General features: G+C 44.1%; 1 long non-coding RNA gene across 1 annotated transcript in view; it reads right to left on the reverse strand.

The window, feature by feature from the left end:
- LOC129137838 (uncharacterized) overlaps window positions 1-17471 on the reverse strand; it is a 57528-nt gene extending 40057 nt beyond the window's left edge. The window contains exon 1 of the long non-coding RNA XR_008540656.2: window positions 17433-17471. This is a non-coding gene — a long non-coding RNA (uncharacterized LOC129137838). The remainder of the gene's footprint in view (window positions 1-17432) is intronic.
- Between the last annotated feature and the right edge of the window lies 1 nt (window position 17472).

Here is a 17472-nt window from a genome sequence, read left to right on the forward strand (position 1 = left end):
ATGGGGAGAAGGTCCAAGGGTGCTGACACCTGGGAAAAGGAGAGGAGGAAGAAGGTACCCAAGGTGGAGAAACCACAGTCAGGTGTGCCCCACTTTACAAGAGCAGAGTGCAATGCTGGCAGGCAACCATGTTCACATTCATTTGCACAGCCTCTACTGGGGGAAGAAGAAATTAGTTTAGTCCTAAGATTACACTCTGTGGTCATTGTTGCAGCCTCCACTGTTACCAGCTTTGTGTCACTGTCAATGTTACCGCAGTCCCCAAGCCCAGGTACAATTCCCAGCTCTGAAAAGGCCGCACAGGGCCTGATCTGCTCCCTTCCCTTGTCCAGGGAAAATTGCAGTCGACACAAATACAGCCAATCCCAGGAGACAGTCATGCTGAAAGGGACCTGTGTCCTAGAGGCTGCATATAATCCCCAATTATCCCCCAGTTTCCCCAGGGAGAGAATGGAGAGGTGAGGGCTTTCAAAAGCCAGCATCCCTTCAGTCTCCATTATGGGGAGATTCACACAGCCTCCTTTCTCCAAACAGCACAGAAGGTCACAGGGACACGGGGCAACAGAGGCAGCTCTTTCAGGCTGGAAAAACAGCCTTCCTCCCTGTCTCAACCCAACCAGAGAACCCCAGCTTTCTTTTTTAGCCATAGAAATGAAGATGGGAGCACTGCTGCAGAAATCCAGCATCACACGAGTTGCCTTCCAGCCAACTCCGTGGAGCATTGGTTAAGACCTACAGAGAAGTCCAAGCCAGGAGGTCTTGGTGTCATCAAAGACCGTTCTATGCTCTGTGCTCTGTGAACTCCTTTCTGACCACCACCCCTCACCCAGAGCCACTCAAGTCCTCTCTCAGCAGCACTGACTGTCCTCCCTGGTCATCAGACTCCACCTCAAGCTGTTCTCTGTCCTTGCCCTTGTGTCACTGCATGTGTCCGCCACACTGGCAAGTCCTCAAGGCAGGAAACACACCATCTTCTTGTCTAGCTTTGCTTCCCCACGTGGATTAACACAGTACTGAGCTCACAGGAAACCCAAGGCTGTAAATATTCATAGAATTCACTAATATATTGGGAGATAAGCTATTTCCTGGCCTCCAAATGTGAATCTCTGGGCTTTATTTCACCCTCTTTTTCACCCCTAGAAACACTTAAGTTTTAGCAATGCACATACAGCTCACGAAAAGCACTTATCCCTACATTCTACACGTATTTAGAGGAGGGTGTATCCTGCAGTATTTAAGAGTATGGTGTCCTAATGCTTGGATTTTGAGTCCTAACTACCTGAGTTACTTTGGGCAAGTAATTTAATCTTTTCAAGTCTTGGGTTTCTCATCTGTAAAATGAAGATAATATTGGTGCCTAGCTCCTTGCGTTGCAGTGAAGATTAAAATAGGTACCGCAGGCCAGGTGGGGTGGCTGACACCCGTAATCCCAGAACTGTGGGAGGCTGAGGCAGGAGAATTACTCGAGCTCAGGAGTTCAAGACCAGCCTGGGCAAGACTCTGTCTCTACAAAAAGTTAAAAAATTAGCTGGGCATAGTGGCAACGACCTGTGGTCCCAGCTACTTGGAAAGCCGAGGTGGGAAGATCACTTGAGCCCAGGAGATTGAGGCTGCTGTTAGCCATTATCATATCAACGCTCTCCAGCTGGGCAACAGAGCGATCCACTGTCTCAGAACAAACAACAACAACAAAAAGACATACTGCAGGTAATATTCTTAGCATGCTCCCTGGTACATGGTAATTGCTAGATAAAAGTGAGGCACAGTCATTAGAGAAATGCAAATCAAAACCACAATGAGATACCATCTCACGCCAGTTAGAATGGCCATCATAAAAAGTCAGGAAATAACAGATACTGGAGAGGATGTGGAGAAATAGGAATGCTTTCACACTGTTGCTGGGAGTGTAAATTAGTTCAACCATTGTGGAAGACAGTGTGGCGATTCCTCAAGGATCTAGAACCAGAAAAACCATTTGACCCAGCAACGCCATTACTGGGTATATACCCAAAGGATTATAAATCATTCTACTATAAAGACACATGCACATGTATGTTTATTGCAGCACTATTCACAATAGCAAAGACTTGGAACCAACCCAAATGCCCATCAATGACAGAGTGGATAAAGAAAATGTGGCACATATACACCATGGAATACTATGCAGCCATAAAAAAGGATGAGTTCACGTCCTTTGCAGGACATGGTTGAAGCTGGAAACCATCATTCTCAGCAAACTAACACAGGAATAGAAAACCAAACACTGCATGTTCTCACTCATAAGTGGGAATTGAACAATGAGAACACATGGACACAGGGAGGGGAACATCACACATCGGGTCCTGTTGGGGGTTGGGGGGCAAGGGGAGGGAGAGCATTAGGACAAATACCGAATGCATGTGGGGCTTAAAATCTAGATGACGGGTTGATAAGTGCAGCAAACCACGATGGCACATGTATACCTATGTAACAAACCTGCACGTTCTGCACATGTATCCCAGAACTTAAAGTATAATAAATAATAAAAAATAAAAATTAAAAAGTGAGGCATAATTATTGATATTTATTGAATACCTACATATCTTTTGGCTGGCATGGCGCTGTGCATATGAAGGGCGAAAAAGCAAATGTGTGGTGTTAAGATTCATAATCTATTGGGAGGAAGACCCTTAAAAAACCCCTACATAGTATTCTTACCACTGCAATGTAGAGATACAGACAGGGTATTTTGGGGAGTACAGAGCAAGAAACCCAAGAAGACTTCCTGAAGGAAGTGACAACTGAGTGTGAGATGAACAGAGGGCTAGAGATGGGGTGGGGATCGCATTTTAGCCAAAGGAAACTAGGTGAACCAGGGTTTACGACAACCAGGGGCAAGAACCATCCCATTAAGTGTGTGTAAGGCAGTAGGAGAACTGATTGTTTGATATTGCTGGAACATTAAACTGAAGACAGGACGTAGTAAGACCATGAGATCCTGCAGCTACCTCTTCCTTTCCCCCATCACCAGTGTTGGTCAACAGAGGCGCCTCAGAGTGAGAGAAGCGGAAGAGAGTACCTCCTTGGTGTCTGCCATCCATTTCCTTTAGGAAGCATGTGCCAGAGGATGACAAGGACCTGACGATAGAATCTGCCTTACATCTGAGCCCTGCACTGAAGCACTGCCATCCATGTGAGCCCTGCACCAGGGCGAACTTGCAGGATTGAATGGCAAAACCCACGGCTCAGAGAGCCCCTCATCTGGGATCACCACCTCCAACCAGGAGGCAAGCTGGGCAAAGGTGTGGAAGAGAGTCTGTGCCCCATGTGAGCCTCCTGCCTCCTTGCCTCCTCACAGGCCTGTCCCTGGAATGCAGTGGTCACTGATCCTGGTCGCCACAGACCTCGCCACGCACCACACGGAGGGATGAATTCAACAAGTGGAAGGACCTGCTTGGTGTGGCAGGAATTGCCCTTTTATGCTCTTACTCAGGGGGCGGGGCCACATCTGCATGCCAGGATCTGCCCCCATGACCATCTAAGGAAATTCTCCCTCACCAAGGTCATATACTTCCTGGGTCTATTGTGCTGCCTTATGGGGCCTGCTGCTGCCAAGGGGAGTGATGGGTACTTGCGGTTGGTGCAGGAAGGAGGTTGGAATCCACGACACACCTCTTACAAAACCCACACATTAATGATCTCTCCAAGCCTTGGTTTTCTCTTTTGTGAAATGGAAATGATAATACACATCACACAGGGGTTTCCTGAGGATCCAATAAAATAATGCATGCATGAAACTTGGCACATATTAAACGTGAGGAAAGGCTAGTGACTATTGATGTTGATGTTGTTCTTCCAAGGATAAGTGCTGTAATCCAGTTCATGAGTTTCACTTTGTGCTGTGTCTCAGGTACTCTGACAGGTATGGGGGGTTCTGAGGCACAGATGACCTAGCACTTGTCCTCAGGGATTTTTAGTTTGGTGGTGGAAGGAAATAAGTAAAAGGATGTCACACTTTGAGGTATAAGTACTGTTGCAGGGGCAAACACAGGAGATGTGGGAGCCCAGGAGGGAGTTTAACACCATGTGGGGCTGGGGAGGAGGCAGGCAGTTTTTGGAGGATGCAGCTTGTGAGTGGAGTCCTAAAAAAACAGGGGGTGTAAAGCCCAGTGAAGGAGTGGGAGAGAGGGAAGAAATGCATCCTGGCTCAGGGAGAACATTCCAGGTAGTAGGAATGAGGGCAGGATTAAGTATTCTGGCAAGCCATAGGCTGTCCTGGCAATAATGAGGAAAATATGGTTTGGTGAGCAGGGTCCATCTGATATGAAGGCTATGTCAGAACAGCAGTTTTTGATGGCTTATCTTTAGTGAGTGTGGCAGGCATGCTGGCTGCCTGCTAAATATCCATGCTCCTTCTTCCTCACCAACAGGACTCCACATTCTTGAATATGACAAATGCCCAGGTAAAAATCCATTTCCCAGCCTCTCCCCAGCAAACAGGGATGGACAGTGAAGTGTGTGTAGATTTTTTTTTAAACTTTTTTGGTTTTGAGACAGGATCTCACTCTGCTGCCCAGGCTGAAATGCAGTGAAGTGATCACGGCTCACTGCAGTCTCAACCTCCCAGGCTCAAGTGATCCTCCCGCCTCAGCCTCCAGAGAAGCTAGGACCACAGGCATGTATAACTATGCCTGGCTAATTGTTTATTTTTATTTTTGTAGAGATGAGGTCTCACTATGTTGCCCGGGCGGGTCTCAAACTCCTAGCCTCAAGCAATCCTCCCACCTCAGCCTCCCAAAGCACTAGGATTGCAGGTGTGAACCATTACACCTAATCTTTTTTTTTTTTTTTACTTTTTATAATAAAAAAAGCCCAAACATATACAAAAGTACAGAAAATAGTGCAAGAACCTCTATGTATTCTTCACATAGTTTTATAGCTATCAACTGTCAACTTGATGTGGCAGGAATCAACATTTGCCATTCTTGTTTCATCGGTCCTTCCACTTGTCTTTTTTTTTTCTAGATTATTTTAAAGCACAGACCAGACATTATATTATCTCCACCCATATATATTTCAGTGTGTCTCTCTAAGAGATACTTTCTTTTTTAACGTAACCACAATGCTAATATCATACCTAACAAAATTAACAATAATTCCTTAATATCATCTAATATGCAGTCTGTATTCAATTGAGAAATCTCTTTAAGGGGACTGACTTGGTAGAAAACTAGGTGGCCCTTTGCCCTTCTCCCTCTCCTTCTGCTGTTACAGGATATTCAGATGGCCCAAGCCCAAGTCCCCACTTTCACAAACTCACCACTTTGTGACCATGAGTAAACTTTGACAGCGGAAACCACACACTGGGGAAGGTGAAATGGAAAGATGGGAGGAGCTGGGACCCTGATGGCCATGCAGCCATCACACCAACATGAGACTGCCTAACTCTGGTCATTTTTCTTCCTCAGTCTTGCTTTTTGTATTTTTTAATTAATAGATTTTTTAAAACTTATGAGCAGTTTCAGGTTTACAAAAAAATTGAGCAGAGAGTACAGACTTCCCAAATCCCCGACACCACCCCCACCGTTTCCCCTAGTATTGACATCATGAATGAGTGTGGTGCATTTATTACAGTTGATGAGCAAATATTGTTATGTTATTGTGAACTAAAATCCACAGTTTCCCTTAGGGTTCACTCTTGCGTAGATTCTATGGGTTTTGATGAAGGCATGATGACTTTTATCCACGATTATAGTATTGTACAGAGTAGTGTCACTGCCTAACAATCCTCTGCCTATTCATCCCTCTCTCCCTGCTAATCCCTGGCAACCACTGATCTTTTTACTGTCCCTGCCTTTTCCATAGTGTAATATAGTTGGAATCGTACAGTATGTAGCCTTTTCAGACTAGCTTCTTTTGCTTAGCAACATGCATTTCAGATTCTTCCATGTCTTTTTGTAGCTTGATAACTCATTTCTTTTCATCGCTAAATAATTTTCCATTGTCTGAATGTCCCACAGTTTGTTTATCCACTCACCTATTGAAAGACATCTTGGTTGTTTCCAAGCTTTGGCAATTATGAATAAAGCTGCTATAAACATTTATGTGTAGGTTTTTGTGTGGACATAAGTTTTCAACTCATTTGGGTGAGTACCAAGGAGAGCTACTGCTAGATTGTATGATAAGAGTGTGTTTAGTTCTGTAAGAAGCTGCCAAACTGTCTTCCGAAATGGCCGTACCATTTTTCTTAATGTGGAGAGAAATCTTCCTTAAGCCGCTGTAATTTGGATCTCTGTTATTAGCAGCTGAATGCAATTCCTAATTGATAGGGTGGGAATGTGTTACTGAGTGCTGATTCGCTGGACAGAAATCTTCCACCAACACACTAAAAAGTCAGAAGTAACTGCTGGTCTAGTCATGCGTTCTTACCCATCAGCATTACTTTTTTTCATGAGGTCAGACAAGATTGTCAGATATATAACAAAGATATGACTGTGTTCTAATTTTCTATTAACATTACGATGATAAGAAAAGATTGGCTTGTCTTTTTATTTAGGTCCTGTTAAGGAGTCTCCACATGATTACTTCTTCGTAAGTGCTTGCAAACTTTTTGTTTAATGATCTGTTCCCGCTGTCTTTTGGCATTTTTCTGGTCTTCATAATTCCACCAAGATTAAGGATAGTGGTTTGACAGTTGGGTCTACAAATCCTGTCCTAGTTGGAATCCTCAAATGCTGAAGTGAGCAAATATTCCCCATTATCATTATCCAGTAATCAAAATCATTTTAGCGACTTGATTTGGCTTCATGCTGAGCAGTAGATGTGTTCTGGGGGAAAACTATATATACATCACATTGTTATAAATTAATTCCTATTTTAAATGAACTGGGAAAGCTTGTCACAGCAGAGGATAATGCAGTGAATCCTTCTATAAGGCAAATAATTCCATTATATGAATAATCACCCTCTAATTTAGTTCTCTATGAATATGTAATATTCAAATAATGGGGATTTCAGGGTTTTTTTTACATATGGAGATTAGAGCTGAATGTTTGCTTATATTCAATTCCTTTTTTTTTTTTTTAACATCATCATCATCATTGTCTTCAATGTTGTTTGTTGTCATCACCAGGAAAGGCACCAAATTTTAGAAATACATGAAAAGAGCTGCCTTACTAGAGGTTGTCTTATCCACCAATAAGCAGGTCTTGTTCTGTGCTGAGGAATCCTATAGCTTCCTCAGTGTCTACATTCAATGGTACAGAATGATTACCTGGTTATGTGACCTTCAAATCACAAATTATATAAACTCTCTGGGTCTCAGTTTATTCATCTGTAAAATGAGAATGATGATGGCACATTACTCATGGGGTTGACTTGAGGATCAAATGTGGCAACATAGAGTGTCTATGTTATGTGTTCAATTAATGTCAGCCATTATAATTGCTTTTCGAAGTCGTATTATCATTAAACGTTCAGGTTAGACAAGCCCTCCCCTTAAAAAAATAACTATGACTGCATCACACCCATTAGAATGGCCACTATCCAAAACAAGCAAACAAATAAATGGAAAATAACAAGTATTGGCAAGGAAGCAGAGCAATTGGAACACTCGTGCACTGTTGTGGGAATGTAAGATGGTGTAGCCACTATGGAAAACAGTATGGTAGTTCCTCAAAAAACTAAAAGTAGAATTACCATATAATCCAGCAATTTCCCTTCTGGGTATATATTCAAAAGAAATGAAAGCGAGGACTCAAAGGGGTATTTGTACACCCACGTTTGTAACAGCATGATTCACAACAGTCAAAAAGTGGAAGTGACCCAAGTGTCCATCCATGCACAAGTGGGTAATCAAAACGTGGTATATACATGCAATGGAATATTATTCAGCCTTAAAAAGAAATGAAATTCTGACACGTGCTACAACAGGGAATAACCTTGAGGGCATTATGCTAAGTGATGTAAGCCAGTCACAAAAGGACCAATACTGTATGATTCCACTTACATGAGGCACTTAGATTAGCCAAATTCATATTAACAAAATGTAGACTAGTGGTTTCTAGGAGCTGGCGACAGAAGAGGATGGAGAATTGTGTTTTAGTGAGCACATAGTTTTAGTTTTGCAAGATGAAGAGTTTTGTTGATTAATGCTAGTGATGGAAGCATAACAGTGTGAATTTACTAATGCCAATTTTAAGTGTGCAGTAAGCATACAATTAAATGTTTAAGATGGTACATTTTATGTCACGTGTATTTTACCATTTTTTTTAAATAAAAAGATTTTTACTATTTTAAAATTATAAAATAACCACCATGATTAGGAGTTTTCTATACCTAGGAAATGGGAACACATCCAGTGGTAGAAGATTGTAGGGAATGGAGAAGTGACAGTGTGGCCAACCCAGAATACTCTTTAGCAGAACTGAATGCCTGTCATAGCTGACAGATGAGCCACTCAGAACATGCTTGCATTTGTCAATGATCCCTCCAGCTGACTCCACAGTCGACTGGTTTCACAAAGCATAACACTGGTTGTGATTTGTGTCTGGGTAACCACAGCTTCCAGAGATGGGCCCTGTCCAAGAAGCTGGTATTCAAAAATTACAACTCAATTGATAGGAGAAGAGTTCACTGGTACTGGCTTAGTAATTAAATTGCGAGGTGATTATTAGTCTGCTCAGGCAAAAAGATCACATGTGAGTACTTTAAGTAGCCTAAGACTAAAAAACTCCTCCCAGAAAAAAAAAAAAACCTGTAACTAAATTCATACCATTTTCTGCCAATTATAGATGCCCTCCAGTGACTTTAAGGTTGCCACAGCAACATGCCCACTGAAAGGTTGTCTTAGTCCATTTTGTGCTTCTATAACAGAATACCTGAGACTGGGTAATTTATAAAGAAGAGAAGATATGTATTTCTTACCTTTCTGGAGGCTGAAAGTCTAAGGTATAGGGGCCCACATCTTGCAAGGACCTTCTTGCTGTGTCTTCCCATAGTGGAAGGTGGAAGGACAAGACAGCACACATGAGCCAGAGATCAAACTCACAGACTCAAGCCTTTTCATAATCAGCATTAATCCATTACGGGGTGGAGCCATCATGACCTAAACACCTCCTAGTAGGCCCTACCCCCCAACGCTGTTGCATTAGGGATTAAGTTCCCAACACATGCTTTTTGTTAAAAAAAAATGTGTTAAATAATACATTGGGACATATTCACTATAGCATAGGGCATGATTGCTAAGTCCTGAAATATATGGATATAGCAAAGAGAGAATGTTTCACATCTTATCTCTGTGTCAAGCCAAAATTGTCTTCTAGGGGTAGGACAGGTGAACTGTCACCAGGCAGCTCTCCTCTCTTCTGTGGCGCAATCTGAGGTCCCAAGCTGGCTTGCCACCTCTGCCACTGCCCCACAGGGAGCACAGCAGCCCGGCATTTCCCCTACACTGCTCCCTTCCCCTGGGTGGTCTCCCAGTCCACATCAGCTAATAGGCATCCTCCCTTGTTTTTCTGAAAACCTCCTCTGCCACCTCTCCCAAGCAGGGTTCCCTGACCGAGTGGCAGCTTGGTGCTTTCTAGAGCAGATCCCATTCAATCACCTAGCTCTGCACAAAATAAATTCAAAGGCTTCACACACCCTTTGCCTTTGTTCAAGTCCCAGACTTGATGAAAATCAGCTGACTCCTGTGAAGGTGATAATGGGGAGTAATACTGTGAACCACACTGATACTGAAGACACATTCCAGAAAGCTGCTGATGAGGCAAAATTTGGTCTATCAGGTCTGACAATGCATGTACCAGACGTGCTGCTACTTAAAGAAATGATGGCTACTTCTTTTGTAAAAGGGATAACCATCTTACAAAGTGTCTTTTGTGTAAATTTCTATTTTTATATATTAGTAGGTACATTTTAGAATTTAAAAAGCTGTCTTGAGTCATTTCTGGAAAGAGTGGAGTATAAACAAATCTGATAATTTTGCCAAAACGGAAAAAGAGGTGGGGTGAGGGTAGTGGATCTGCATGTGAGAAAGGGACAGAATGACAGCTCATGAAGAACCATGAGAACAGATCCTGATTCTGCAAGCTCTACTGAACCCTCAGAGGCCCTGCTGAAGATGAGGATGAGGATTACTGGGATTAGGGCACAAGCCAGTGTTGGATCTCAGTCTGGGTCAGGCTGGGAGTGGCTCCCACAGTCTGGGCCATACTCTACTGTCTACCCGAATTATAACTGAAAAACAAAATCTAATCTCACCCTCTTGAGTCATAGAATAAAGTCCTAATTGGTCAAAACTTTTGTTCCTGGTCCCACACAGCCTATCACTTGGGTAACAGCAAAAATAACAACAATAATAACCAAAAAAAAAAAACCTGGCGTTACTATAAGCCCTTACTATGTGTGAAATGCCTTGTATACATCATCTCCTTTAAGCCTTATAACGACTTACTGAGATATGTTCTATTATTTCTCTCTTTTGTAGAGGAAATGGAAGCTTAGAGTTGCCCAAGGTCAAGTGGTGATAAAAGGGGAAGGCAGGATGCAAATCCTGGTGTCTGCCTCCTGAGTCCAGTCTTGAACCAATGACACACAACTAACTTTCTGGACTTCGTGCCTCCTCCTCCCCATTGCTCAGCCCCTCCCCGATGTGAGTTCCCACTTCTAAGCTCCTGCCTGCCTATCACCGAGAAAGCCCCCTTTCCAGCCCTGGTCCCATCCTATCACACTCAGGCCTGGCTCGGGTCCACTTCTCCCTTGGATGTCTCTCTGCTGCTCTAGCTTACAAGGGTTGCCTTTTCCCTGAACAATCACTCTGTCTATATTACACATATGGCACACCTTGGATTTTAATCTTTTACTGCCATTTCTGTTTAAAATGTGTATGTCATCTGAACTAAACTGTGAGGTTCTGTAAGCCTAAATTAATGCCCACTTTTGTGTGTGCTGGTCATTCATATTCAACTTTGAACAAATGCGCTATATATAATAAATACTAGGGTATAAAGGATCATTTAAATAATTTTTTAATGTTATCTATAAAGAGTTTTTAATAACACAGAAAATATGTGTTTAATTTTATTACATGAGAAAAGCAACATGCAAACATGCATAAGCAATGCCATCTCAGCTATTATAATTCCACATGATAAATCACATGTAGAAAATTTAAAACATAAAATATACAGGGTAATAAATAGGGCAAGAAAGGCATGGAACCTCATTCAGATTTAGTGATGCATCTTCATTATTTCCTGCAATCATTTTCTTATTAAAAAATTAGAGAATGTGACAAACACTCAAAATCCAGAATGTAGTATGTGGACCCCCTACTATGTGTGTCTCAAAATGAGCCACCAGCATGTCTGAAGAAAATATTGTGATATTTACTGAAATTTATTTTTATGTCAAAAATAGGCAAAAAGAGTAAACTTCCCTAAGCGCAAAGGATCTTTTGAATCATTAACATAAATGAACACATACACATCTCTGAAGTCTCAATTTAAAAGAAAAAACACTTTATTATAAATGCACCATTGAGGAAGAATGATGTTTCCAAAATTTCCTGCAGCTGGAGTACAGGTGCTCACCAGGGACTCAGAGAAGGTAGATCCTAATGTCTTGAGATGAGGGGCGTAGTTAACTCACTGGCTCTGAGGCCCACAGCTCTGGGTAGACCACCACCTACCCACTGGCTGCGTGCCCCTTGGTAAGCTACTTCACCCCTTCCGGTCTCAGTTTGTTCCACTGTAAAAGTTGCTTTGCCAACTAAGTGAGACAAAGCACACAAAAAAAGTTTCGCTTGTTGCTCTGTAAATAGTAATAGCTCAATTAATACAGTAGCTATTGTTCTTTGAAAGGGGACTTAGAGATCCTGGAAGGCTCAAGGGCAATTATTTTGCAGATATTTCAGAATAAGACTTGAGCAGACAGGATTTATAAACTGACTGAAGAGGGAGACACCTGGGATAGAAAACGGAAGGGCATCTTCAGCAGGGGGACCGTCCCAGCTAGAGGGATCATATTGGCCTAACTCCTCTCTCTGCACTTCCTGTCTTTCAGGCTGTTCTAGATGTGGCTCTTCAAACTACAAAGATCGGAAGTCACTCAACCTAGCGCAAATTAAAGGGGATTACTACAAGAATATGGAGTGTATTAGGCTGTTCTTGCATTGCTATAAAGAAATATCTAACGCTAAGTGATTTATAAGAAAAGAGGTTTAATTGGCTTATGATTCTGCAGGATGTACAGGAAGCATAACACTGACATCTGCTTCTGGGGAGGCCTCAGGAAGTTTTACTCATGGTGCAAGGTGAAATGAGAGCTTTCAAGTAACATGGTGAAAGGAGAAGCGAGAGAGAGAGAGAGAGACAGAGGTGGGGAGGTGCCACATACTTTTAAATGACCAGATCTCACATGAACTCACTCACTATTGTGAAGATAGCACCAACGGAATGGTGCTAAACCATTCATGAGAAATCCACCTCCATGATCCAACCACGTCCCACCAGGCCCCACCTCCAACATTGAGGATTACCATTCCACATGAGATTCAGAGGGAACACAGATCCAAATGATATCGCAGAGGTATCGGGAGTCCAAGAGAGGCATAGTAGAGCACCCAGTGAGGGAGAACTGAAAAGGTAAGGAACTGAGGCTACTCTAAACATGTCTCTTTCCCTCTCCCTCCTCTTTCCCCCCTCTACTCACTTCTTCTGCTTACTTATCTTGCACTCGACCCACCTAAAACACAAGCCTTGACCTGAGCAGCCATCACCAATGAGCAGAGAGAGGTTTCTCAGCCTCTTACTTCAGATTCTTACAAGAGGAATTCTGATTGGCTCAGTTCCTCTGATGGAGCCACATCCACTCAAGTCCAGCCTAGCCCAAGATCCCATAGATCGGGTGTATACCTCTGGTGTGATTAGCACTGCCTGCCCCTCCCATTTTTTTAGAGTGTAGACTGGCAAACAAGGAAACTTGTCTCTTGCAGAGATGTGGGGTGTATCTTTGTCCAGGCCTTCACCATGAACAAGGCTGTGGTGCTCACACCACCGACTTAGGAGGTCTGACCTTGAACTCTGGGAGACTTGAGGAATGTCTGATGACTCACAGGCTGACATTGAATCAGTCCATGTCCTTAAATCTTGCAAAAGGAAATCTGCTTATTTTATATTCCCTCATGGACTTCAGGGCTTTGTTTAACAAATATTACAAACCTTTCCTGCTCTGCTGGAATTAAACAGCTTAAAATTCTTCCTTTTGGCTACTTAATTTTCTTGCTTCTTTTGCCAGTGAGATTATAACATTCTTGAAGGGAGAATTTCAGGTGTGGTGAAGATCTTAGAGATCATTGAGGCCAACCTTCTCATTTTACAGGTGTGGAAACTGAGGCCCAGAGACAGGAAACGTCACACAGCAGGAGAGGGGCAGGTGGGACCCGGGATCCCGTTTCACACACTGTGTTCCCCAGAGTACCTTGCCATGTCTTAGGCACAGCATTGTCCCAACAAATATTCAATTGCTTTATTTCATATTCTGCTTTTGCTTTTCTCAAGCTCATTGTTCTCTATTCACATCCCTTCTCCACCACCGACTTCAATCTTAGGGGATCACTTTGCATGTGCCTTTCAGGTGTTGGTCTTTGGGGTTGTGTAGTGGAAGGTGAGATGAGGCATGGGTGAAATTTCACCTGGTTCTATCAAGCTGTTATCTCTCCAGGCCAACACCACGGTAACAGAGCGTAGACACTAGACTACCAACTTCCTTCCTTCTGCACTGTCAGTGGCCTCCAAACTGCATGATGAAGCCACTCTAGCTCCCACAGTAAGTCACTAGTTCTGCAATGCCTCCTGGGCCAACACCGCATAACAGGAATTTTGGCCACTGCTGACCTTCTCCCAGTGGGAAGTAACAAGTGGATGTAGCCCCACCTTCCTCCCAGAAGCCTTCTCTGATCCTTGTAGCCGACTGGGAACTCTTAGTTCATTTGACATCACTCTCACACAGTGGAGCGCTTCATTCATTTTCCTGTTATCTGCTGGGCATCAGCCTGGTCTCAGCTCCTGAAGGTAGGTAGCTTCTCTCCCCCAGCACCTACCTAGGCTCCCACCAGGCCTTCAGTCAATGTGTGGACTGACCAGTAACTTTTCCCTGGAACAGCTATGGCTACGGAGGTGGGTGGAGAGAAGTCATGGCAAGAAAGGAGAACTAGTACTTTTTGCTATTAGGCAAGTGTGAATGAGGAGAAGCAACTCCTTAAAACAAACAGAAACATTCTGACATTTCATTTCTAGGCAGACAGGGCAACTCCTGGCCACTCAAAATCGGTCACAATTAAACCAATGCTAGCGTCATTTGCTTCAGGAATCTCCAGTTCCTTCACTCTGCACCCAGCAGCTCTTCCGACCCAAGCCTGCAGGTTGGGCATGAAATCAATCCCAGAGCAGAGAAAGAACAACAGACGACGGGCCACATAAGCCCCAGGCCTCCCACCTGGGGGAACTCTGGTCTGAGGCATCTACAAGGCCTTCCCCTCAAAGATCCCCATTCCAGCCTGAAATGCCCATCATCAGAGGCCACTGAAGAGAGCGCTCAATAAGAAGACAAAAGTGTCAGAGTTAGAGGAGAGAATCAGAAGAATATCTTATATGTTAACGACAGTTTATTAGACTGGAGGTAGAGCAGAGAGCCAGGCACTGAGGATGTGGAAAACAGGAGGGAAGTTTGGGTGGGCAGGCAGCAGCAGTGCAAAGCCCCAGGCACTGCCCAGAGGAGGCAGCATTAGGTGGGGCAGCAGGGTAGGGAGCAGAGGAGCATGAAGAACTTTGGCTGATGTGGGTTAAGAGAGCTAGGCCAGGAGCAGGGGAAGGTTAGAATTGGGTCCAGGTTCCTTGAAGACAAACCTAACTGATTTCACATATTAAGATGTGTCACCCTCAGGAAACCTTCCTGCACTACTAGCTCTGCTGGTGTGAGTCTGCAGAAAGAAAAATTCAGGGATCATTTTTGAGGGCCAGAAAGACTCAGGACAAGAAAGGGCATCAGCCATCTTTGAGCACTTTCCATGTGACACAGTCAGCATAAACCCATGATCACCACTGGTTCTCACAAGGCCAAGAAAAGTTGTTGAGTAAGTGGCCCAAGGTCATCCCTTATGAATGTTAAGTAAGCTGCCCAAGGTCACAGAGCCAGGATGTATCATGCCTGGGATTCAAACCCAGGGGTCACACTGACACCAGAGCCTGTGGTTCCCACTGCCCCCTCACCCTAGGTGCATACCCCAAACGGAGGTGTGTGCTCTCCGTGGAAGCTTCACGTTCCACATGTTGCTCAACCTCTAGCCTCTCCTCACCTCTGAGGGTGCGATTTAAGCAAAAGCAAAGCCAAAACCCAGACAATTTTATTCTTATTTCCTTTGCAGGTGGCATGCCTGTCACACAATATGTAAAAACCAACAATGACAACAGGGTAAGTAAATGGGAATTTGCTGAATGTGTATATTCCAGTATTATTATATAATATTTTGTAAACCCAGGAAATTGTCCAGATGTTAAAGCATACAAATAACTCACTGCTGAGCCAATGAGGCATAAATGCTAAGAAGGACAAACCAACGGGAAGAGTCAGGTGTGCTTAAACCTGTTCCTTCGGAGTGGACGACGGTTGCCTGCCGCCCAGACAACTGGCCTCTAGTACCCACTCTGTACCAAATCATGGCTGGGCATGAGTTGCTTAACTCTCTGGGCCTGTTGCCTCCCTCCTGAAGGGAGGGAATGACAGCCACCATGGCCTTTGGTACAAGAATCAAATGAGTTGTTCTATAGGATGTGAATGTCTATGCTGTTTTGTGTCTCAAGCCCGGGAGACAAGTTCTCCACACAAAACAAAATCCCACCCATCCTTCAAGGCCCATGCCACTCTCCATGGCTAATTTTTTAAATTTTTTGTAGAGAAGGAATCATGCTATGTTGCCCAGGCTGGTCTTGAGCTCCTCAGGCTCCAAAACTGCTGGGATTGTAGGCCTGGGACCTTTCGAATTAGCTCTCTTCTCTCACCTGAAGCCTTTGTACCCTTTAACCTTAATCAGGTGCTTATCCTTTCCTCTCTCTTTGTTAAAAATCTTAGAAATTCTTGCCGGGCACGGTGGCTCAATTACAGCAATTAAAGTGTAATCACAGCACTTTAGGAAGCTCAGGTGGTGGATCACGAGGTCAGGAGATGGAGACCATCCTGGCTAACACAGTGAAACCCCATCTCTACTAAAAATACAAAAAAAAAAAAAAAAAAATTGGCCAGGTGTGGTGGCGGGCGCCTGAAGTCCCAGCTACTTGGGAGGCTGAGGCAGGAGAATGGCATGAACCAGGGAGGCAGAGCTTGCAGTGAGCCAAGATCACGCCACTGCACTCCAGCCAGGGCAACAAAGAGAGACTCAGTCTCGAAAAAAAAAAAAAAGAAAAAAAAAACTTAGAAATTCTTTGCTCAAGTATCACTTCCTCCAGGAAGTCTTCCTGACCCTCTCCCAGACCCCACCCACCCTCCATCCAGTTGGCTGCTCCAGGTTGTGTAGTGGGGGGAATTTCACAGCACTTTGTGTTAAGCGCTGACTTATCCCTTGTATAATACTTTCAATGACTGTAGTCCCTAATACTGGACTGAGCTCCTTGAGCGCAGAGACTGTGAGTCTTACCTGTCTTGGCATTCCTAGACACACCTGGTCTGTGGAAAGTGCTCACTAAATGTGAATATAAACTAATGAATAAATGGGTTTCTACAGCAGTTTATACTGCATCACACAGTTCCTCTAATGAATTTCTAGCCCCCTTCCCTGTTGGGGCATACAGTATTTTATTCAGTATTTCTCCTGAAGGCCTCTCTGTGCCAAGCTCAGTTTTAACCAAAACATTGGTGATCTGGTTAAGTCATTACTGAATTATCCACTACGTTGAATTCTCCCAACTACCCCGTCCCAGCCCTTAGCTTGGCCGAAGGAAAATTAATTGGTTGCAAAGTGCGTATCTAATTACAACAGCCAGCCCCTGACACAGAGATGCTCAAATGTTAATTATAACATATGCATCTCAATAACCGACGGTGGCATTTAGTGCAGCATTAATCACGCCACTTGGGCCCCCCAGTGCATACACAAAGCTCCTTTTTATCTGCCATTAGCACAGACTTTGCACTTTCGGCACGGACGTTCTCATCCTTAAAGCCTTTCGGACTCTAAAACCAACGTTTCCCTGTAAGCCTGGACTGCGCCTAAGCCCCCAGTTCTCCCACCGCAGGGGCCCCCACCCAGGGCTGCGCCAGCGCCGTGGGGTCGCTGGGCGGCGGGTTTTGGCGTCGCTAGACTGGGCTGTCTTGGCAGCTAAGGCGACATCCTGAGCGTCCCGGGGCCACCCCGCTCTCCAGGGCCCGCCATCCTGGAAAAGAAAGGCGAACTACATTACCCAGCAGGCCTCCAGCCGCCCTCTTTCCTTTCAAGTCTTT

Source organism: Pan troglodytes, chromosome 17 (genome assembly GCF_028858775.2).
Source record: "Pan troglodytes isolate AG18354 chromosome 17, NHGRI_mPanTro3-v2.0_pri, whole genome shotgun sequence".
Classification (NCBI taxonomy): domain Eukaryota; kingdom Metazoa; phylum Chordata; class Mammalia; order Primates; family Hominidae; genus Pan; species Pan troglodytes.